Raw genomic sequence first — 24,288 nt, 5'->3', positions numbered from 1 at the left:
TCTAATTGGTTGGGAACATCCTGTGACAGCTGTTTAGATAGTAAAAGACAAGATGAGTTAGTGCAATTATAAAACCATGGTAGTGCCAATATTAGCAGCCAAATTTTAAGGGTCGTGACAAATCGACCCCTTTAAAAGCAAGTTGCCTAAGCATCTACAGCTGGCAGGGGGCCTCATACGTTTGTGGTCCCAATTGGGTAGAATTAAAAAGCTTAATTGCCTGTGGGCCCGGCTTGTTCAGTGGGTCAATAAAGAATGCACCATGGGCCGTGCCTAGTCGTACTGTGGGGCCCATTTGTTATATCACCTGTGACCGTAACCCCCATTTCCACAAACATTTGTCCCTCCCTCCATTGATTGCTGGGTCCATATTTCGTGGTCAATAGGAAGGCTAACTTTTGGGTCCCACTTAGCAAATTCAAGACTACTGATCTGGTCCATAGATATTATTATCCATCAGAAATCTTGCTTATTGCTCTTGAGATCATTCTAATGGGATGATTCCAGATCTTTGATCAAGCTTGATCTGGAATCATCTCATTAGAGATCAGGCATGGACCCACTAGGACACCCTCACATTTGTCAGGATGAGATCGGGTCCGTTGAAGAGAGCCCATCATGTAGGGGTTCCTACAGGAAAAACTGAATCGTTGACCTTTGTAAATATTTATATTTCCTATGTGACCTAGATCATGTGGGTTGCCTCGTTATGGTCTACTAAATCAACGGTCTCGATTATGCACACAGCTTCCCATGTAGTCTCCCTTGATTATGCACACAAGTTCCCATGTAATCATCCCCTCTTATAAAAATTGTATGGGATATGTTGAAAACTAAAGTCACTTTCACTCTCCTTCAAAGACACCTATTGAGCCCCACTTCTACCCTCAATTGCATGATCAGATCCATTCACCATAAGAACACCTTTATTGGATGATCCTAGGCCCTTGATCCATAAGCATCTTTTAGGGTTTCTTCTAAAGAAGTTAAATAGTTGATTTTGGGAATATGGGGATTGGGAAAATCAGATAACGAAATAAAGCCTTGGCAAGTGGTTGTGGAGATTCGGAGTAGAAAAAGAGGCATTATGTCACAACATCATTGGCGCCAAATATAGGAGAGACTCGAGAGAGTTGGGGATTGGGATGCTAGAAACCCGGTTATCGGTAAAGGTTCGGGTGCATGGAAGTCTATTTGTGTTCCTCGTTTCCAGTTTGAGTCTCTTATTATATTTAGAGTGGGAATGGGTAATGAGGTACGCTTTTGGGTGGATATTTCGATTGGGGAGTCTCGTTTGTGCCAGGCATTTCCAAACCTATTCCGTCTAGCGACCAATAGTCTAGAGTTTGCGATTATTTGGTGAGGGCTGAGGAAACTAAGGAGGGGTTCTTGGGACATTATACTTAGGAGACATCTCAAAAATGATGAAATAATTAGTTTCCCATCCTCTCATGCCCACTTAAATTATTGTTATTGTTAACCTTATGAGTCTGACCATTGAGTGTAGATTCCCGACTCCTAAGGTGGTTTCTCGAATAAATCTTCTCTCTACAGGTTAAATGATGGATTCATGAAAGCTTCAAGCCGAGCTAAAATATGGATTTCCAACTACCCTCCAAGGGTAGTGGCTTTCGCGTGGACTGTTGTTCATAGAAGCATTAAGACATGTGATCGCATCAATAAATAAAAAATTCTGATTAGCAAGTTTGTGTGTGCTTTGCAGGAGGGAGGAGGGAGGAGGGAGGAGGGAGGAGGAATCCTCAGATCATCAGTTATTGCATTGTCCTTTCTCCCATTGCCTTTGGATGGATGCAATAAAACCTTTTGGTTTGGCATGGGTATTTCCAAAAAACATTAAAAAGGTCTTTACTTCATTGGACCACCGGACCTTTTAGAAGCACGGGGTAGGCTATGTGGAAGCTAATTCCTTATGTTCTAATATGGAATATTTGGAACGAGCATAATAACATGATATTTGAAGGAGAAAAGACGTGACCAAATTGCTCTTGATGTCAAACTTGCACTAATCGCAAAGAATAGAGAAAAGGTTGGTCTTACTTGTAGTGTTGGGGAAATATTTAGAAACTGGCATGTAGTGAAATGGAAAAATAAAATAAAAGAGAAGATCTATCCTAAGAAGACTGCTCTGGTGGGTTGGGTCAGAATTTTGATGGAAGCTCTCTCGATAATCCGGGTCGTTCTTGCACTCGAGACTTGATTCGGGATGCCAGTATTGATGTCATTCTCAGGGCTGGCTAATTTTTGTGATGCTAATGAAGCTGAAGCTAGAACTTTGCCCATCGGTCTATGATGGTATGTGAAGCACAATCTAGGCCCCCTCATTACTGAAGGTGATTCGTCGAATGTGTTAGCTTGGGCGTCTAACAAGTGGTAGGGGACCTTGGAAGCTTGAAAACATCATTGCAGAGATTTGGAACTTGGTGCATGGTATTTGCCCTAAAATCCAACACATGAGAAGGTCCGCTCTGGGGCAGAGGGACTTATAGTGTGGGGGTGGCCATGCCCCCCAATGACTTGCAAAATCCCTTTTATCACTACAACAAAAAAAAGGGTTTTATTAGCATTCATGAACGCCACTAAAAGCCAGAATATACACCAGTGTTACATTTACCGGCGTTCTTAAATGCCGGTAATAAGCATTGCAGAAATTATTGTGGAAAGTTAGTAAGCGGGGCCCCCCCAATGACCAATGAAGGCTGGCCTATTGGCAAAAGATGGTGTGGACTCTGCTAAGGTTGATTTTTCTCTATGACTGCCTCAGGAAGGTGTTGAAATAATCTTATGGCTGCATTCTGCAACTCATTGGGGCATACTGTTGCTTTCTTTTTTAGGGGATTTTTATACTTTTCGTATTTTCCTCAATTGCCTAGTGTAGGACTTGTTTTTTATATGTATCATGTTTTTGGGGGCAGCTTGTCCCCTTGGTTGTAACTTTTGGTTTGCCCTGGAATAAAATCTGTTACCTTGCAAAAAATAAAAGTTACATATTTGATTTTGGTCCTTTTTTAATCTTATGGGCATGCCCATTTGGGACTGTTCTCCATTGAGGATAGCAAGCAGTGATTTATTTTATTCTTGTATTGACTTGCTCTCCTCTTTTCCCCTCAATAACAGCCCCAATACATAGTGATAATCTAATTTAAGTGGTTTGTTCAGATTAATTTATCCAAGCAGTGTTGCCAATCCCCGGAACAGCTTATCAAAAGATTCTATCCCCGCTGAGAAGTCCCATTATAAACCTAAAATTAGCAAACTAACTGCATTATTTGTAGTACAAATATGAATAATAATAATAGGGAAAAGATATCACCACTACTGTATTTTGATGATCGCACTCCTCACTTTACTAAAAAGTACGGTATGGGCCGCACCATAGGATGATCCTAACCGTCCATTAGATGGGTCACATCCTAAATAGGTTGTGCTCCAAAATCATTTCCATAGGTTGATCCTAATCCTCCGATCTACAGAGGGGCTGAATATTAGAGGGTTGATCCTAACCCTCTGTAGATCCGAGGGTTTGGATCCACCTATGTAAGTGATTTTTGGGGCACAACCTATTTGGGCTGTGTCACATCTCATGGACGGTTTGGATCTTCCTATGGTGCGGGCCATACCGTACTTTTTAATAAAGTGAGGAGTGCGATCATCAAAATATGGAAGTGGTGATATCATTTCCCTAATAATACTATGGAAAAGGGTGATGATTTTTAAACAACCCCTATGATAATGCGCCCCCCTTTTAACGTGAATTGTGGGCAGACTATAACATTAAATCCCGTTAAAAGGGAGGGGGGGGGGGGGGGGGGGGGCATTATCCTACAGGGGAGGGGAGGGGAGGAGAGGGGAGGGCAGAAAAATCATCATCCTATGGGAAAATGTAAAAAACATGGAAATCCATAAAACAAAATGGACCTATCTATGTAGCAGCCGTGAAGGCACCACTATGCTCCTGAGGTGAGACATGGATGATCATCACACTATTCTTCCAACAGTAGATAACTAGGTAAATCATATTTCCATTCCCTCTTGTTTGTCTATTCCTGAAAATGACTTCATTTTCAGGAGAAGAAAAAGAAAAAAGTATCGTAATGTTCCCATCGTTTAGGAAGAGACAGAGAAAGTGGGGTAGAAATGTTAAACATTCCACCTTTTTTTTTCTGCACAAAGTTGCACTGGAGTAGTTTAGCAGCGAAATATTAGCAAAAGAGAAAAGGCGTAGAAGAACTGACTGCATTACATCATTATTCTACTCATGTTCTGATATAATCAGGTTGTTACTAAAATCCTCTAACATGATAAAGCTATGTTTCCATCAATGTCCAAGGAGGCTGTGTTTTATACTATAATATTTAATAATATATAGATTCCTTCAATATACTATATCTATGAGGTATTTAATAGCTGTAGAGATGTTTAGGTAAATAAGATCTTTAATTGTTATATAAAAATTACACAAGAAGGTATTCAATAGCTAAAGGAAAGTTTACATTTGTGATTTTAAATAACCCCATGGGCCAGCAAAGATTTCTCAATGACAAGCATCTATGGTAAAAGAGGGTAGAATCAATATATTGAACTTTGACACCACCTAACCTAAGTAGAGAGAAGATTCAAATGCAACACCAAGCCTGCCAAGTACTATATAGGTGCACATCAAACCTGGTGACATGTATTCCAGGGCTCTGATTCAATAAAAAACACAGGCACCAAAATTATGGCTGATGATTGATAAGAATTCTCCCAAATGTAAGATCAAATGTCTAATAATTCATTGGGCACTCGCAATAAAAGAACTACTGAGTCTTTCGGTTCAAGATCTCTATAGGAGTTGGAGAAATCTTAGGCAAAAAAGGAATGTTAGATAGACAAGGAGTCCTCGCAACCTCACCAAGTTAGACAATGGTATAAAAGAATAATAAAGTGGAAGATGGGTGCCATTGATTGGGCTTCTGATGATTGATTAGAATTCTTCCAAATATAAGAACACCAGGACTATGAAGGGTCTAATAATTCGTTGGGCACTAGCCAGAAAAGATCTAAATAGCTTTTTGGTTCAAGATCTCTGTAGGAGTTAGGGAAATATTATTAAAACTAGGGTTAAGGCAAAAAGGAATTTTAGATAGACAAGGAGTCCTCCCAACCTCACCAATTTAGACTTTGACAAGGGTTCAATAGTCAATCCTGACCCAGCATGGGTAGGAAATTTTAAAGAGAGTTCGGCAGAAAGACTTTGGGTAGAAGGTGACTGCAAATGCAATCAATTGAGCCTTACATCAAAACCAGGGTCCTTGGCGTGTGGCAATTATCATCAAAGAGATTTACAAATTACTTCAACTTCGAGAGGGAGATTATGACTAACCTTTTGGAGTCATCACCTTTTTCTTCTCGTGTCTGTATAAAGCAGATCGAGTGACATATCAAAGTAGAGAAGATGTAAATATGGATGTAATTAGAGTTGACAAATCTCAGCCCTACTGTACATGGATATTTGGCTTGCCGATATGCAGAAGTCAATAATAAACTTATGGCCAAAGATTAAAACAAAATCATACTAATTAATAAAAATATTCATCCAAATGCATGCCAAACACCACTTTATGGGGTGACCTATAACTTAAAACGACATATGCAAACATAAATCCTTGATATTTGAACATGATGTAGCAGAACTTGGCTATCAAATTACACCTGAAATTGCAGTAGACCAAGAACATGGATATGACAGAATATCAACAGGCGCGAAAATGTAACAGGAATTCGGAAACACTTGTGGAGAAGAACACCAGCCTGTAAGCGAAAAAACAATATTATATTTAGACATATATCTTTGTAAACAATTTCTCATGTGCATTTCCTGAAAAATTCTTCATGTGCAGTATTTCAAGAATGCCCTGCCAAACATGTAATCATGCAAAATGCATGACCGCCGTCTTGTTCATGCTCTATATGTGGCAACTTTCCACAAATGACACATTCGATTTTGAGTCCAATAATTGGTTTTGGACTCACAATCGGTTGGCATAATCTTAAACGAATAGGGCCTAAGTTGGCTTATGTTTTAGGAGCACAAGATTTGTTTTTTGAATCACACCATGAAGCTTTGGGAGAGGATAATTGAGCATAGACTAAGAAAATAGACTAAGGTGTCAGAGAATCAGTTTGGCTTGATGCCCGGACAATCAACTATGGAAGCTATCTTTTTTATTAGGCGGTTAATGGAGCGATTTCAAGAAAATAAAAAGGACCTTCATATGGTTTTCATTGACTTAGAGAAAGCGTATGATAGGGCTCTCAGGAGTGTTATGTGGTGGGTCTTTGAAAGGAAAAACGTGCCTACTAAATATGTTAATATGATTAAGGATATGTACGATGGAGTAGTAACTAGTGTCAGAACTACGGATGGCACGTCTAGTGAGTTTCCAATTATAATAGGATTGCACCAAGGATCAGCTCTAAGCCCTTATCTTTCTTTTTTTTACTCTAGTTATGGATGAACTTACGGAGGGTATCCAAGATGACGTGTTGTGGTGTATGTTATTTGCAGATGACATAGTATTAATTGGCGAAACCAAAGCATGAGTTAATGCTAAGCTAGAGTTATGGAGAACTACTTTGGAATCCAAAGGTTTTAGACTGGGCAGGACTAAGACAGAGTATATGGAGTGCAACTTTAATAATGTAAGGAGGCAGGGAGGATGTAATAAATACGACTGGACAGGAGGTACCTAAGAGGGATATCTTTTGCTATCTTGGTTCAATCCTACATAAGGAGAGATTGAAGAGGATGTTAACCACATAATAAGAGCAGGTTGGTTGAAGTGGAAGCATGCTTCAGGAGTTCTGTGCGATCGTAAATACCTACCAAATTGAAGGGAAAGTTTTATAAGACAGTTGTGAGACCAGTCATGCTGTACGGCTCAGAATGTTGGGCCACCAATAAGCAGCATGTGCATAAGATGTGTAGTGGAGATGCGAATGCTTAGATGGATGTGCGGCCATAGGTTAGATCGAATTAAAAAATGAAGACATCCGTAAAAAGGTGGGGGTGGCACCAATTGAGGAGAAGATGAGAGAACACCGCTTAAGATGGTTTGGGCATATCCAACGTAGGCCTTTGGATGCTCTAGTGAGAAGAAGTGACTCGTGCCAAGTTGATGGAGTAAAAAGAGGTAGGGGCAGACCGAAAACAATTTAGGTAGGAACAGTGAGGAAAGACTTGGGGGCTAGGAATATAATAGAGAACATGACCTTGGATAGGATAGAATAGAAGAAATTGATCCATGTAGATGAACCCAACCAGTGTCGGGATTAGACTTAGTCAATTTGAGCCGGGTAGATCCTTTTCACCTTCTTCATGAAGGATTCATTAGCTGACCCCAACTAGTTTGGGACAAAGGCTTAGTTGAGTTGAGTTGAGTTGAGTCGAGTCGAGTCGAGTATATATTGATAGTTCATACGAAAGATACATGAAGAAGGGACCAAGAGTCCCCCATGATCACATAGTATGACGGCTAAGGAGAGAACTCCATAGCGCAAAAGGATAAGAAAAAAGAACTATCCAAAAACTATCTCCATTTACATTCCCCATCCAAACCAAAAAACATAAGAACTTCCAAACGAATTCTTGCGATCTTCCTCGAAGATCTTGAATAGAACGCTCATAAGAAAACTCCCAACAGACTTTTGAGATCTTCCTCGAAGATCTTGAAAAGAACACCTTCAAAGCATAAGAACTTCCAACAACCTTTTGCGATCTTCCTCGAAGATCTTGAAAAGAAACCTTCCCATCCAGAGTCTCAATATCTGACTCCATTATATAGAGTCAAAGCTTAAAACAGTGCAGGGAGTAAGCAGTGGAGACGACACAGCCTATTTCGATCTTTTCCTACGGCAACTCCTGTGTCGAGGAATTCCAAAAAGATTATACCCGATCCCATAACCAAAAAGTTTTTACCAAATGAGGAACCCCTCATCATTTTTGTAGAGCGTTGGTCTCTCTAAGTCCCCTGCCTGGAGTTCTCACCTTCTCCGCCCTATCCCGCCTCTCAATTTCCAACAGCATCTCCCTTGACTTTTCCACATTTTCATCAAAGCAGATCCCGAAAGCAGTCCCCATCTTTGACATCCTCTCAAATTCCTCAGAAAAAACCTTGTCTTCCTCCACAGAAGCCTCTCCACCCCCCTCGACAGGTTCTTCGCCAATAGCCCCTTCCATGCACCCTTTTATATTCTCACTGAGTTCAGCATCCATGGAGTCTCGAGAAAAAAGCCGGTTCTCGTGAAGAACCTCCCTGGTTCCAGCCATGCCCTTCTCGTTCTCCAATGTCAACTCAGATTCCTCCTCCAAAGCTTTCTTTTCCTCCCCTAGCTGCTTTCTGAAGAACGGAAAATGGTCTATTGGAACACATATATCTGTTATGTTTCTTTTGCCTGTCAGGGCTTCTAGTTCGTCCTCTTTACCCTTTGCCGCCTCCAAAATTTTTTTTCCACTGAAGGTCTAGGTAAGCCTCTGCTATTTCTCCTCTTGATGGTGACCTTTCCTTGTTCATCTTTTTTTTCCTCCCATTTTTCTTAGCCTTTTTTCCACGCACAACCCTCGACTCTTCTTCCGTATCCGCCTTATTTTTTCTTTTGAAATCTCTTTCCCTGAACTCCCTATCGGAAGATGAGGAATCCTCTGCCATCTTATAGTTGTGCAAGAGATTAAGAATAGTAGAGGCGAGTCTCTCTGTTTTTTCTCTACCTCCACGTCTCTCCCTTCTTTGTTTATATAGGGGTATCCCTCTCTCTTTGTCTGCAGACAATAAATGCATTGAGTATTTATCAGGCCCATTCGCATGCCGCTTGTTGAAGGCGTTTTTGATACCGAAGCTTGTCATATACCTCATCGTGGGCCTGCCATGTCCGCTAGGTCTTACGGGATTAAAAAAAGGACTTTTCCCAGCTGCCCGAAAATCTTTATGATGATTATCTTGAGTCTTGCGCTGGGCGACGATATCATTCCTCTGGACTCTGTGATAGTTATCTTTTTTTTTAAGGTCTTTCATTGCATTTTGTTTTACCCCTTACTTCCATTAGTTCATACATTTGAACACATGGCGAACAAGGATGAATCATAAATATTTGAAAGAGCCACCCCAACCCACATCAAATGATTAATCACTAACATACTCATCTGCCTTGAGGCATCAAGGCTAAGAATGATTGCAACTTTACTGAGAAGGGGGTTTGTTCTTTGATGATGTGTTCCCGCCACTTTAACAAGGCTTAGGAATGCAAGTTTCTCTAGGATTAAGAGCTAGGAATGCATTAACTTCTGTTAGACATACAGAAACCTCACCTAAGTTATATAGGTGAATCCAACCTGCCAATCCACACACCCAAAAAGACAATGCAAGACGTCATAATTTTGGAGGGAAATTACAGGTTGTGGAAACAGTAAAGGAACTTCCTGATCCACATCCCAAAGAGACAACGCAACCTGTCAATCCACAACCCATACAGAAGCTCGGCATAAAGGTCTTTAAAGACAATTCAACATGTCGATCTACACCCCAAAGAGACAATGCAATGGATGCTAGATAATTTTGTAGGGGGATTACAGGTTCTGGAAACAGTAAATGAACCTGTTACTTTGTTTTGAGACTGTTTTAAGTGTTGTACAGTTTAGGGAGCAGCTATGAAGACTTGTGAGTTCCAGGGCTGTCCCAAATAGCCCTCCATAATCACCCATATTTTCAAGATCTTTTTTATGACACAAAAACCCGTCATTTTATAAAAATGAGAAGCATACTGACACTTTAGTGTACTTCGCAAATTTAGGAGGGCTGTCTGCGACAACCTTGACACTTTAAAGTTGCCAAGTACTGATAGGGTTTGCCCAAAAGAAAGAAGCACTTTACGCGCGCTGATTTTTTGGGCACACCCTATCTATGTCAAGGCCTATCAAATGAATGCTTTGGATCATCCAAACAATGTGGGCCCTTGATGTTTTTTGAGTGATCCTTTAGATACCTTATCTAAGGTATCCCTTAGAAACACTTTCCCGATACACACACACACACATATATAGGTTATTATTTAATATCTTTTGAACTAAGGTGCAGCTCTTACACCTGCTTTCGTGTGGGATTCGAGGCTGTTTCTAGGGTTGTGTGAAGAGAGGAAGAGGAAGAAATGGAAGAATGAGAACCCAACTGTGAAGCACTAGTAAGATTTACAAATTATGTCCCCGATGAGATTTTGTTCACATAGCTCTGCATTGGGATCGCAACCAAATCTATATGGCTTTGGTAGTGAATAACACCACTCAAGTTACATGTTCATCTCATTTGGTGTAGATTTTGGACTGGTTTTAGGAAGCTTTTCCATTTGAGAAAACATTAAGTCGAAGCCAAACAAACTTTGCTTTTATACACAAAACAGCCTACATATTTTTGTTTCCAACCCACAGAAACGAAATCTTTCGGTATAGATTTCTGTAACGTTATGATCTTGTAGATCAAAAAGCTACAGATTTAGCATGTAAATTAGAGACCTTTGGTTGAGATGTCAAAATTTTAACAAAGGTGCATGAAGCTTGGGTTTTCACATTTTTTTTCTTGATATGTGCTTACTTTATGTTTTTTTCTTCAATTATTATGTAAATGCATCAATTAATTGTTGACTTGATGTAGTTGCATAATGCACGCATACATTTGTGTTTATTTGAGTCATATGTATACATGGTTGTACGCATTTTCAGTTTTAGAATAAGACCATACACGCATTAGCTGTCTGATCCTGTTAAACAATTATGGATTATTGTTTCACTCATGTGATATTTTTAAGCATGAATTTGTGCTTATTCTAGCACTTCTTGAAGTTTCATCTTAAATTTATATCTTCCGCATGCATTTTCATAAATTTCCATGATTTTACAAGATTTACATCAAAATCTATGATTTAAACCGACAACATTTTATTTCCGTTGCAACTGACATTGCATATTGAAACCAACATTTAAAATCTTTCCCGTTGCCCGTAACAATTCTAGAAGACCCAAAATACAAACTAAGAATGACAGATCACTTGAATCATTAAAACATGATAGGTTGCCCCCTTATCGAAAACCCAAGAAGCTTCAAAAGGTGTTAACAGTGAACGATACCCCAGCTGATGAATAATGAGAATTCTGTTGGTACTAGGTATTAAAATGATTATAGCTGTATATAGTTGTATATTTTTGCACCCACAAATTTGACAACCAGCATGGTACTGAGGTGACCATGAAGAAGCAATGGATCCTGGACCGCAAAAGGTAAAGTAGGCCCTATTGCGGATATGTTAACATAGAAGGTGTGGGCATCAGCCAATGGGAAGACTCCCTATGAGGAGTTCAATCTTGACCCTGTCCAGAACGTTGATCATGGCGCTAATTTGGATGGACCCATAATGTGTCTGAATAGGGGCACACCCTTGATGATTGTAATAGTTGCCACAACCATAACCATGCCCAGGAATCTTACCACGCCTACGACCAGAGGTACTAGCAACATAGAGTCTCAGAGGAGTCTTGGGAGTTCAATTGTAGTGTGTGGAGCTTCGCACATCCCTTTGTAGCGAAAAGCCCTCATGTTGCAGCTCAGCAACCGTGGGTGGCCTTTTGTGTGTGATGAACAAAGTGTTAAATATCAGATAATCATCTCTTAGGGCAGAGAAAGTGGAGTATACCTTATCATGCTCATCAAGTGGCATCTGATAGCAAATTGGTCAAATAGACACTTCAAATGTTGCAAGTGAAAGGTTTCCTTTAAGACGGTTATGACGCTCCATGCGGAGTTGCAAGATAAATGATTCAGATTGTTGCAAATAGGACTACAAATCGCAAGGCGACGAGATGTCAAGTACTTGAGCAAGCACTTCAGGCGTAAGTGTGGAATTCATAATGATGAGCTGATGTTTGCATAACCATTCTTCATGTGCGGGATTCTTTTCCCAAAAGAGAGATTTTTCTTCGTCGGCGGTTGAATCACCTCCCCTTCTTTTAACAAATTCCATAGTTGCTACAGAAATCCCATTTAAGTGATCCAGTATTCCTTGGGCTGAAACAATCGGAGTGACTTTCCTCCTTCCAAAGAAGGAAATTATCATGAAATAAATTGATAGTAACAAGTCAAGTAAGAAAGAAGGCTAGGAGAAAGAAATCACGGTTTCTAGAATGTGGAACATATCTGAACTAGGGTGATGGAAAGAAAATTAGGAATCTGATTATAGATTGTGATAGATTATGTGGTGTTGGGGGGAAGGGGGGGATGTCTTGAATGAAAATTATGGTTTCGAGTGAGCGTGGGGTTTCAAATAGAAAATATTTAAAGATTAGGGTTTTGGAATGGATGAAGCTTTCGAATGGATAAAGGTGAAGATTAGGGTTTCAAACAAGGATAAGTTGGGAGTGAATAGATTTAGGGTTTAAATGAATAAAAACGAAATGAGGATTAGGGTTTCAAACGGGTAACTTTGGATTGTGAAGAAATAAGGATTTGGGGAGTTCAAACGGTGAGAAATTGGGCTTTGGGTTTTCAAATGGAAGAAATTACGATTTTGGGTGAGAAATAGGGTTTTAGGTTTTTATAAGGTAGGAGTTAGGGTTGTAGGGTTTCAAATGGTGAAAATTGGAAGGGAAAGTTTAGGATTTTGGGTTTTTGAATGGTGGGAAATTTGCTTTTGGGTTTTCGAAGGGTAAGAATTAGGGATTTGGGTTTTCGAATGGTGGGAAATTACGTTTAGGGTATTCGAAGAGTGGGGATTTGGGTTAAGTGTCGAAAGAGTAGGGTTTTGAATGGGGAAGGAGATTTTGGCCTTGATTGCTTTAGAAGGTGGACTTTAGGGTTTCAAATGGTGGGATTGAGGGGTCTTGGTATGTATATGCTTGGATTTGGGTTTTATATTTTCAAATGGACAAGTGTCGAAAGAGTAGGGTTTTGAATGAAGATGAACACTATGGTTTTGATTGCTTCAGGAGATGGAGTTTGGGGTTTCGAATGGTGGGATTGAGGGATTTGGTATGTATATGCTCTCAAGTCTCAAAGACTCCGATGGCGGAGAAGATAAGAATATTAGTGCACGACTCTCATAGCAGAGAAGGAAATTGGGCCTAAAGTCTCAAATCAAATAGTGGAAACCAAACGACAAGATATGAGGAAGATTAGGTTTTCAAAAATTAGAAGTTCTCTCTTGAGGAATGGAAATTCTCTTTCTTCAATCCTTGACACCTTGCTCTTGAGGAATTGAAGTTATCTTTCTTCAATCTCCTTTCTATAATACCATGTAAACGATCTTGTAAGACCATGTAAACGATCTTGTAAGCTTATGTGAGCAGGGAAGAAAGTGATTTTCGTAGAGAAGAGAGGAGAGAACAATCACAATTTGTGGGGTGTCTATTGTATTATTTTTATCATTGCAATGTACAGCCCTAATCACATAATTGTTTAAAGGCCTATGTAACATAATTAAAAGACTGTCATTAATGAATAAGCCACATAAGACATTTGATCATACACAAGACTGAAAATAGTGACTTATATGGTATTTCTAACAGTTAACTCGATCAAAACGAATAAAACGATGACAAGAATGTGAAAACCATTGTCATGTCTATTGTTTCACACTTCTCAATCCATATTTCATATAGACACTTCAGACTTGATTCGCATCAACCTCAGAGCTGGTAGTTGTATTGATACACTTGACGTTTGACAGGTTGGATATTGCTATTTGCAAGTGTGAAGCATGGAAAACTTGCAAATTGCAAGTTGTAATCAAAATATTGAGCATAATCAATGCTAGCGTATGGCACATCAGCAACCTAATTATCACAAACATATATAAAGTCTACTAAACAAAGTTTTTTTTCCTTCCAATATGATTTGGGAAAGGCAAACTGTAATCAAAGTATCACAAAATTATAATGTCCATCGCACAAGAGGAATGAAATCCCTAGCACTCGCAGAATGCGTCATTATTCTATCATTAGTCAAACAGCATGGAATCTTCTTCACCTTTCAATGAACATGATGAAAGGAGACAATCATCTTATAGAATAAGTCATAAGTCTCATGAAAAACATCTTATCTCCAGGACCAACCCTTTACATCTCACCCATCCAATTACATCAAGCAAGTCATATTTCACTATTAAAGAACAACAAAAGGTGCAAAGGGATATTCAAAGGCCCTCCATGAGCATTCTTCTGCCCATTAGAGGCTTCGAGAGATCCTACAAAGGCATGTTTCACCATGCTGAAATCCACCCTAAAGCAACCGTCAATGCTTGAAGGACCTCAGTTCCCAAGCAAACTTCATCTTAAGGACTAATCCAATGGAGCTCCTGTCCTTCAAAGGGTCTTGGGGTGTGTTTTTTTTTTAATGGTAGAGGATTTCTTTAATACCAATAGGAGACCAAGATTGTAATACCCGACCCCACCATGGGTCGATTTTGTGTTGATAAATTTGGACCTTGGATGATTGGATTGTCTGTTGACACACATAACCCACCCACACATAGGATTTTAAAATATTTCTAACAATGGGGTGGCAGCGGCAAGGGAACTAGTTCTGTTCACTCTGCGCTTATTACAATTTCAAATGGAGGGGTAGGTGTCGCTGGTGTCATCAAAAGAAGAAGGCATCATCAAACGCGGTCTATCGTCTGGTGGACGAGGTCTGGAAGAATGACAAGTGGTGGGGGCGTGAGGATTGGTTTTGTTCATCTTGTAACTACTCTAACTTTCAGCAACGGGCTAGATGTCGCTGGTGTCATCTGGGTAGAGTGGATAAGAGGAAAACTCCATGCTCGGCACCCCCATCAGGGGTTGGAGATTTACCTCAGGATATTGACCCTTGGCCTGATTCCGGAGTAATTTCTTCTTCGGAGGAAGATGGGTCGTTGTCCCTTTCTATTTCCGGAATGGAGGTGAAATCGAAACTGGAATCCCTAAAGGCCTGCTTGGTGGGTAGAAGAAAGGATTCGTCTGGAACCTTGCAGGACTTATGGTTGTGGGCTAAAAGATCCTGGAATATCCCCAATCTCCCCTGTCCCTGCTTGCTTTCTAAGGAAGAAATCCTCTTTATTTTCGATTCAAGAGAGGTGGCTTCTAGGGTTTTGGCTTTAGGAGTTGAGTCTTGGGGAGGTTGTTTATCCTCTCTTTCCCTTTGGTCCCCAGACTACATTCAGGGATCTGAGATCTTATGGGTTAATTTTTTTGGCATTCCATTACATGTATGGGCTATGTCGACGATAGAAGCTTTGGGAAACCTATTTTGGCAGGTAATGGAAGATAAAATGGAAGGAACCCATAATCAATATATGAGTTATGTTTCTGCCAAAATTAGGGCCCTCAGGTGGAAACTGTTGTCCCACTCTGTGAAACTATCGGTTGACGATCTTTACTACCCAGTTGGAGTCTCAATTCAGGATTCCAATGATTTTCACCCGTTATCGGTGGCTGCCCCCCCCCCCCCCCCCCCATCCACACCACACACACACAGTGGATGCTTTACCGGTGAATAGGCCACCGGTGCCCCTTCTCGAGACTCTGAAGAGGTGCTCAGTTGGCGTGCGGGGGCCCCATCTTCCGGAATTCAAATTTCAAATCTTCAGGGGTATCAAAGGAAAAAGTTCTAGGCTTCCTTCCCAAGTCTTCCCTAAATGGGCAGCTAGGCTTCAACCTAAGGTGTCAAAAGTCTGTCCTCGGCTTATCTTGGAATGGAGGTTTGAGTGCTGACTTAACCAATGTCAGGCTTTTGCGAGAGTCAGGATTACCTGTGGTAGGTTCGGGATAGGATATTTGGCCTGCTTCTCTCCTTGTCTTTTTTTCTGATTGTTTAGGAGGTTGCCCTTGTGGCTGTCATAAAAAAGGTGTAGGTTGGCTTTATACAGATACTACAGAAGATTGAAAAGGTTTGTTAGTTCCAAGAGTAGGCCAATTAGTTGTCTTTACTTAATTGAGAAGCTAAAAGGTAAGAGGTTTGGCGTGTGGTGGCTATATTAATGTGCCGACACTCAAAAAGAATGATTACAAGATGTCAGAATAAATACTAGGGTCCTCATATCGATTCTTACGTAAATTTAGGATATTTTGTCTTAATTTTGGCACTTGAAAAGGCAGAGATGAATGGTCAGGAACTCTAAAGGGTCAAATCCGAGTTTACTTCCAGGTGGGCACCCTTGTTCTATGTGTACTTATTGGTCTTAGTGCTTGGGGCCCAAAATCTCTAGGCGGTTACTTTTCATTTTCCATCCTTGGAAAAACCTCTCATTCTGTTTTGGATTATGGATCAGAATCAAACCCCTTCTTCTCCATCTTCCTCAACAGGAGCAAGTAGAAAGAGGAAGCGAGTCCCAGATAGGAAGGAACTTCTTTCTTGTTTCAGGGGACTAAGTTACAATGAAGAAAAGGCTTCAAAATCCTCTCCAACTCCCAGAGAGGATATTGGTGCATTCTTAAAAAAGGAATGGACTCTTTGCAAGAGACAGACCAACAGGAGGAGGGAGATTTTCTTTCACTTAACTGGGCTCTACGATGTGAAAGAAACTCATAAGCCCCTGCACAAGCATCCCTTCTTTATCAAATTCCTGATGGATGAAAGGAAAGAAAGGAGATTAGGTTGGGAGGCAAAGAACAAGGATGGGCTTCGTAGGCTGGAGGATTGGATTCTAAGAGAAGAGGCATCGGAAAAATCAAACTTGAATGAAGAAGACCAAGCTGTCAATGAGGAATTGCTCTATGATGAATTCAACACCATTCTGGAAGATTTGGAGAAGTGTTCTGGGTAAGGCAGAATGTTCTTATGTTTTCGGCAGCTTTGTGGGTGTTTTTTGCTTCTGCTGTTGCTGTTACCTAACTCTGGCTTTTGTTTTAACGGCGAAAATCTTTTGCTTACGCCTATGCTTTCTGGTTCTAGGTATGCCTAGTCCAGTATCATTGATATATATATATATATATATATATATATATATATATATATATATATATATATATATATATATTGCAGGGCAGGACTTCTGGTCCCCAATGTTGTTCGAAGTATCATTGAAATTGTCAGATTTAAAAAAAAATAAAATAAAATAAATTGAACCTTGGATCATCCGATCAATTGCTTGGATCGCAAAGATCACCTTGATCGGAGATCAACAGTCATGATCGTGGTTCGGAACCTTCCGAGCCGTTGGATCGGGTCCCTTAGATTTAAAATTTGTCCCCTTAGGGTGTCCATCTCCCCCTTGATCCTTCGAGATCAAGAGAATGGAAGATTGACAGCTCTTATTCATACACCCAAAACTTGTGTACACTTGAAACTTACCCTTGAAACCTTTTTCCATGAAATTTTTTCTAATTTTTCCCACATGCCACATTTCTTGGGAAAATTTTGTTTCCCTCCATGAAGGGGGGACGAATTTTCAAGATTTGGGGAATATTCCCCAAATCTTGTAGATTTGCCTTCAAGGCAAATATTCCTCAAATTTTAACCATAGTTGACTTTCTTTTCTTCTTTTGACAACATGAGCTCGTACATCTTTAAAATAAGGAAAGAATATTTGATTTTTAAAGGCCAAATTCTTGGAGGGAAACCTAAAAGGCAACCCTCCATAAATTCTTTATTCCTTTGCCATTAAGGTATCTAATTATAGAAGGCCAACCAAGCCAATCATATGAGGATTATATAATTGCTTAACCCTTCCCTATAGGACCTCATTCCTTTCCAAAAAAAAAATTAAGAAAGAAGAGAAAATCGTCTCCCTCTCCCTCCTTGCAAAAACATGGGAGAGAGAGAGGAGAGAGAGAGGAAGAGAAGAGGACGAAAAGATGAGAAGAAAGAGAGAAGGTGACAGTTTGGTTTGGTCTTCTTCCACCTTCAAATCCTATCCAAGTAAGTGCATCAACACTTTAGTTGAAGCTTAGACACATATTGGGGGTTTCATACTCATGTCTTTGTAGGCTGAGCGGATGTTCGCTGTGATGGAATGAACTGACGCACACAAGATCCGCCTCTCTTCCTTTTTACTGAAGGAAGAAGCGGCGGGCATTTGGTGGCGGACTGTGGAGCAAAACTATCCCGGAACGAGGAATGAGACATGGACATAGTTCAAGGCTCGCTTCAACAACCAGTACTTTCCAGCTCATGTTAGAGATCAATTAGCAGAACATTTTGCAAACCTGAGACAGGGAAGTTTGTCTGTGGCTTAGTATGGGGCCAAATTCAGGGAGTTGTCGCACTATGCACCAGGTTATGCCTCAACAGAGGAGGACAAAGTCAGGAAGTTCATTAGCGGTCTTCGCCCTACTATCATGGCGAGCATCGCCAACTTTGGATAGCGGACTTTGGCAAAGGCCTGTAAGAAGGCTGAGGTGGCAGAGCGCGGCGAGAAGCTTGTATAGGCAGCCAGATCGCAATCCTTGGCAAGCAAGAACCAGAGACCTCCCCCAAAGAAGCATAGGACAAATGGTGGTTGAGCACAACCAAAGGCATTGTGCCCTCTTTGCGGAAAGACCCATGCAGGTCAGTGCTGGAAGTCCATGAATGTATGCTTTAATTATGGGGATCTGAATCACAAGCAAAGAGACTGACCTAAGAAGAGGCACCAGGAGGCCAGAGCCCAAGGGAGCGACCAGCAGTATGCCAAACCTGTGAATCAGCAGTACAGTCAGCCCGTCGCCAATCAGAATTTCAGGAACAATGGCAACCCTCACCAGCAGCAGACTCAGCCTCGATCTCCACCTCAGCAGCAGACTCAGCCTTGATCTCCACCCCATCAGCAGCAAAATCAATGCAGAGGGAACCAAAACCGCATTCAGAACCAAGGGAGAAAGGCACCACCAGTGCCAGTCAATCGGGTTTTTGCCCTTAATCAGCAGGATGCAGAGGCTTCGGATGCCGTCACTGAATGTCATCTTCTCATAAATGATGTATATGCACACATTTTAATTGATTCTGACTCTACCTTATCATTCGTATCTCTTGCCTTTTTATAAGAATTAGATTTGACACATGCACCTTTGTTGCATCCTTTGAGGATAGTCACACATGTAGGAAATGTGGTAGTTACTAATGTGGTGTGTGAGGGGTGTGTAATTAAGATTGGTGACTGGAAGTTTCTGGGAGACCTTGTGTTGTTGGACATGAACGACTTCAAGGTCATTCTTGGCATGGATTGGCTGCCTTCCTGCTAGTGTTGATTGTTTCCATAAGTTGGTCAAATTCTGTATTTCTAGATAAGAAAAATTTGTATTTGAAGGTGTGAAACGCCCTGGGAAGATCAGGCTTATTACAGCACTTAAGGCCTAGAAGATGATAAACAAATACTACGAATGTTATCTAGCCTATTTAAAGGAGGAAGGTGATAGTCGTGGACTCTCGTCGGTAAATATTCCTGTGGTAAACGAGTTCCTTAATGTCTTTCCAGAGGACTTGAGTGAGTTGCCTCCCCCACAGAGTGGTTTACTTTACCATTGACCTCGAGTCAGGGACTAAACTTATTTCCAAAGCACCTTACAGGATGGTCCCTGCCATATTGAAATAATTGAAGGGGCAATTATCTGAATTACTAAAGAAGGGATTTATCAGACCTAGTTCTTCGTCGTGGGGTGCTCCAGTGCTGTTTGTGAAGAAGGATGGCAGTCTCCGTCTATGCATTGATTACCGACAGCTGAACAAAGTTACCATCAAGAATCATTATCCTCTGCCTGTGATTGACGATCTTTTCGATCGGCTACAGGAAGCTTGTCACTTCTCGAATATTGACCTCAGGTCCGGGTATCATCAGCTGCGTGTCAGGGACGGGGATATTCCTGACAGCATTCAAAACCCGGTATGGTCATTTCGAGTTCGTGGTGATGCAGTTTGGGTTTACCAATGCCCCGTCAATATTCATGGACGTTATGAACAGGATCTTCAAGTCTTTCTTGGATCAGTTCGGCATAGTTTTTATCGACGACATACTCATCTACTCTAAATCCAGGAAAGATCATGCTGAGCATCTGAAGAAGGCAATTGAGACTTTGAGGCAAAATCGGTTGTTTACCAAGTTTTTTAAGTGTGAATACTAGTTGGAGAGCGTGACATTCTTAGGTCACGTGGTCTCTAAGGATCCTCAGTGCGAAAACCATGGCCGCAAACTATAAGTCATGAGTGAGATAATTCACCCCATGCCTCTTCAACTGCCGAGATCCATAAGCGATCACCTTTTCAGACTGCATAACCACACAACCCAATCCTTTGATGGAAGCATTATTGTACACAACAAACTCCCCTCCAGAAGAAAGCACCAATACTGGTGCTGACGTAAGCTTTTTTTCAATTCTTGGAAGTTGTGCCTGCACTCCTTAGTCCAGACGAATCTAGCATTCTTCCTAATCAACTTCGTCAATAGACCTGCCAATGTAGAGAAACTTCCCACAAATTTCTGGTAATAACCGGTCAATCCCAAGAAATTTCTGATCTCAGTCGCATTAGTAGGCTGCTTCCACTAAGTAACTGCCTATGCTTTAGATGAATCGACTACGATACCCTCCTTAGAGACCGTATGACCTAAGAATGTCACGCTCTCCAACAAGAATTCACACTTGGAAAACTTGAAAAACAACCGATTCTGCCTCAAAGTCTCAAGTACCTTCTTCAAATGCTTAGCGTGGTCTTCCCTGAATTTAGAGTAGATAAGCATGTCGTTGATAAACACTACAACGAATTGATCCAAGAAAGGCTTGAAGATCCTATTCATCACGTCCAAGAATATTGTCGAAGCAATGGTCAAACCTAACGGCATCACCACGAACACGAAATGACCATACTGGGTCATGAATGCTATCTTAGGACTATCCTCGTCCTTGACACGTAGTTGATGATACCCGGACCAAAGGTCATTCTTCGAGAAGTGACAAGCTCCCTGCAGCTGATCGAAAAGATCATCATTCCTAGGCAGAGGATAACGATTATTGATGATAACTTTATTCAGCTGCTGATAATCAATGATTAGATGGAGACAGCCATCCTTCTTCATAAACACTAGAGCACCCCCCGATGAAGAACTAGGTTCTGATAAATCCCTTCTCTAGCAATTTAGATAATTGCTCCTTCAATTCTTTCAATTCGATAAGGGCCATCATGTAAGGTGTTTTGGAAATAGGTCTAGTCCCTAACTCGAGGTCAATGGTGAAGTCAACCTCTCTTTGGGGAGGCAACTCAGTCAAGTCCTCTGGAAAGACATTGAGGAACTCGTTCACCGCAGTAATATCTATCGCCGAAAATTCACGATTATCATCTGCCTCCTTTACATAGGTCAGATAACATTCACAGCCTTTATTTATCATCTTCTGGGCCATAAGTGCTGAATAGGCCTGATCTTCCCAGGGCGTTTCACACATTCAAATACAAATTCTTCTTTTCCAGGAATACAGAATCTGACCAACTTATAGAAATAATCAACACTGGCATGGTAGGAAGCCAACCAGTCCATTCCAAGAATGACCTTGAAATCGTTCATGTCCAACAAGATAAGGTCTCCCAGAAATTCCATGTCACCAATTTTAATCACACACCGCTTACACATCACATTAGTAACCACCACATCTCCTAGAGTTGTGACTACCCTCAAAGGATGCGGCAAAGCTACGAGTGTCAAATCCAATTCAACTATCGGATCGGATTGGACGTTTGATCTAAGGGTTTCTAGAATTTGAATGAAGTTTGAGATTTAATTTGAATTAATGGGCTAAAAATTTGGAAATTGGAAAAAATAGCTACGTTAGGATGATGTGTTTCTCAGAATATTATAATTTTCTTCTGTCTATCATATCAGAACAATGTTAGAGAACATCTTTCAAACCCATAATTTTCTCAAAAATCAAGTCTAAAAAAAATAGAAAACCCTTAAAAAAACATCTTTTTCAAGAGAAAAAATGGAAAACATACCAAATAAGTTCTAAAATTAATAAAATTTTGTGATAAAATAATTTAGTACTGATATGATCTGCCGTGAATTTTTCATGATTTTAGGATTCCATTAGGTATGCTTTTTGATGTTTTCTTCCAAAATAGCTAGATTTTGTGAGGTTGTTTATTAGTATCAAATCGTAATTAAAATTCATGAAATATTTACAGTAGTCTTCAATTACGAATATCATGTTGCTGTAAAACTTTCAACTTATTCGGAATTTGTTCGCTAGAGGCTGCTGTGTAAATCTATAATCTGACCTGAATCTTTAAAAATCGAAAATTGATAGTAAATCGTATTCCAAATTCATGAAATTTTCACAGTAGGTTATATTCATTCATACCTTCTTACTGTAAAAATTTTAATTGATTTGGAGTTCAATTGCTAAGGGTTTCTTTGTAATTCTAACAATCCGGTCTCATTATTATTAAATCGAAAATTAAGAGCAGGTTAACATAAAAATCCATGAAATTTTCCCAGTAAACTATATTCATCCATATCATGTTACTGTAAACGTTACAACTTATTAGGAATTCGTTTGCAATGGGTTGCTTTGTAAAATCATCTACTTGATCTGAAATTGATAAAATCCCTTAAAAATCGAAACTAACCAAAACATCATGAAAATTTCCAGAAAACTATAACTTTTCATCATGTATTCAATCATTAAGCCATTTGAAACAGAAACCTCATGGGTCATAGATTTCCTTTGCAAAATGGCCATGCTAGGATAGCTTAGATGCCAAGATTGCGTTCTTAATCATATTCCAATTGCAATTGATCCTTGACAGTTTGAGTATTTAAATTATAGTATGTTGTTGGCTCCGAGGTTGTAGTCCACGGAAATCCTGAGAACCATGCCAGGCAATAATATACTATAACTTAAGTATTAAATTGCACAAGGTGAGAGCGCACGATTCCCTTCCATTATTGCAATCTAAGCATGAAATTTGTCAAGCCTTAGAGCCTTTGGTATTCTTTAGATGTTTAGGAATCGAAAATCTTTGAAAAATTAAAAATTATTTAACTTAAAAAAATTCGGGTCAATCTATCCCCTGTGCTTGGAACCGTTGGATAACGGTATCACCTCGTAGGAACCCTTAGGGCTGGTTAGGAACACTTACGTCATGTTGTGTTCTAGGTTTTAGGGTGTCCTAGAGTTAGGAGTCTAGCCTCACCACGGCTCTTTGCTATGGATGGCAACCGTGCCATAGATCCAGTTACACTAGTTAACACATTTCCCTATAGGACAAGCCTAGTTAACCTAGGATGTAGATTCACCTGCATTAGTTTAGGGAACGTCTTGCACTTAGATAGGATCATATAGGATCTTAGATGAAGTCCTAGGATAATAAAATCTACCCAATTTGAATTAAATAATCTCTCTTAAAACTGTTGAAACAGTCCTTCCAATTTAGATTTGTGTCTTAGCAGTTTAGGCATATAGCTTAGTTTAGGCACTGAACTACGATCGACTCTGATTCCAGTGAGGCTGGGATACGTAGGCAACTTTGGATGCTTGAGTGGCACACCGAGCACGAGTCGGCCCCACACACAATCAGTGGGGTTTTAGGATAATTTTTGTTTCTTCTCTTATTTAAAGCTTTAAATTGAATTAATTAAAATATATAGGATTTTCCACAAATTAGATTTTAAGAGAACATTCATTTAGATTGAATCCAAACAAATTAAGAAAATCAAGATACCCATTTGGGAATACATTGAAATTAGAGTTTAGGATGGATGTCCCATAGTTCGCACATTAATATAGAGTTAAATGTGCTATTTAAAGGAAATTCAAAAGAGTTAACTTTTGGAATCGAAGACCGGATTACTGGGCAAGAATGGTGCATGTGGTGGTAACTCCCCATACCTTCCATTCTCGTAATCAAGCAACTAATCTAGATTTCTAGTCAATTGTGGGTCCTAGATCTCTCATCTAGGTGGCGACTCTGTCATTTTCTTTTGCGTGAAATTCGGATTGCTTTAGTGGTCCCAAGTTCATGAAAAAGATGAATTAAATCAATAATAAAAAGCACACGCCATTCGCGTTGGTACGAGAGACTAAGAGAGGGAGGCGGGTCGCGCCCCTCTAGTGGGATCGGGTCCCACAGTTTGGCGACTCTGCTGGGAACCGATTAGCCTTCTCCAAATTCTCCACCGTCAAAGTCATCAATTCCTCTCGATCTTCAATCTTGATACCGGCTATAGCCTTTTTATAATGATTCTCTTACTGTGACCAAGTCACCTCTTCAGGGTTTTTAACTTGGCGGACCAAGTTAGCCTTAACTTTTG

General features: G+C 40.2%; 1 long non-coding RNA gene across 1 annotated transcript in view; it reads right to left on the bottom strand.

The window, feature by feature from the left end:
* Window positions 1-5,559: 5,559 nt before the first annotated feature.
* Window positions 5,560-24,288, bottom strand: part of LOC143883701 (uncharacterized) — a 33,541-nt gene continuing 14,812 nt past the window's right edge. Inside the window, exon 2 of the long non-coding RNA XR_013252483.1 lies at window positions 5,560-5,811. This is a non-coding gene — a long non-coding RNA (uncharacterized LOC143883701). The remainder of the gene's footprint in view (window positions 5,812-24,288) is intronic.

The sequence above is a fragment of the Tasmannia lanceolata genome, unplaced genomic scaffold (assembly GCF_043159265.1).
Source record: "Tasmannia lanceolata isolate RefF3 unplaced genomic scaffold, GAP_Taslan_0.1 ptg000008l, whole genome shotgun sequence".
Classification (NCBI taxonomy): domain Eukaryota; kingdom Viridiplantae; phylum Streptophyta; class Magnoliopsida; order Canellales; family Winteraceae; genus Tasmannia; species Tasmannia lanceolata.
This window is presented reverse-complemented; position numbering and strand designations above follow the sequence as displayed.